This window comes from Fukomys damarensis, unplaced genomic scaffold (genome assembly GCF_012274545.1).
Source record: "Fukomys damarensis isolate Sample0158 unplaced genomic scaffold, DMR_v1.0_HiC HiC_scaffold_9, whole genome shotgun sequence".
Taxonomy (NCBI): domain Eukaryota; kingdom Metazoa; phylum Chordata; class Mammalia; order Rodentia; family Bathyergidae; genus Fukomys; species Fukomys damarensis.
The window spans coordinates 24,561,269-24,561,585 of record NW_022900921.1 but is presented as its reverse complement, the minus strand read 5'-3'; the positions used below and the strand labels follow the sequence as shown (position 1 = coordinate 24,561,585).

The 317-nt window shown below is 67.8% G+C and overlaps 1 protein-coding gene across 2 annotated transcripts in view; it reads right to left on the bottom strand.

Moving 5' to 3' along the window:
* Positions 1-317, bottom strand: part of Crebrf (CREB3 regulatory factor) — a 62,174-nt gene extending 61,857 nt beyond the window's left edge. The window contains exon 1 of one of the 2 annotated variants that reach the window (XM_010622163.3): positions 109-317. The gene's annotated coding sequence lies outside the window, so the exon portion shown is untranslated. The remainder of the gene's footprint in view (positions 1-108) is intronic. The other variant, XM_019207221.2, reaches the window with a different exon arrangement.

Here is a 317-nt window from a genome sequence, read left to right as displayed (position 1 = left end):
GCTCCGGCCGTGCTACCTCATGGGCCAGCGGCCCTCCTCCGCCCGCCGCTCGGCTGGCACCCCAGTCCAGGTCCCTGCGAACTCCGGGCAGTGAGCAGCGACGCTTACCTGTAGGTGCGGGGTCGTCTCAGGGGCTGGGTCCGATTGCGTTGCAGGGGCCGCGGCCCCTCTCCATGCTGCCTTGGGTTTGTTTTGTTTATGTCCTTCCTGACGGGTTCCCGGAAATCGCGTGACTCTCCCCCCTCACGTGGGCCGCGGCAAGGAGGAGGAGGAAGGCGGGGGCCGACGGACTCTGGCCAATCGGGAGGCGTTCTACA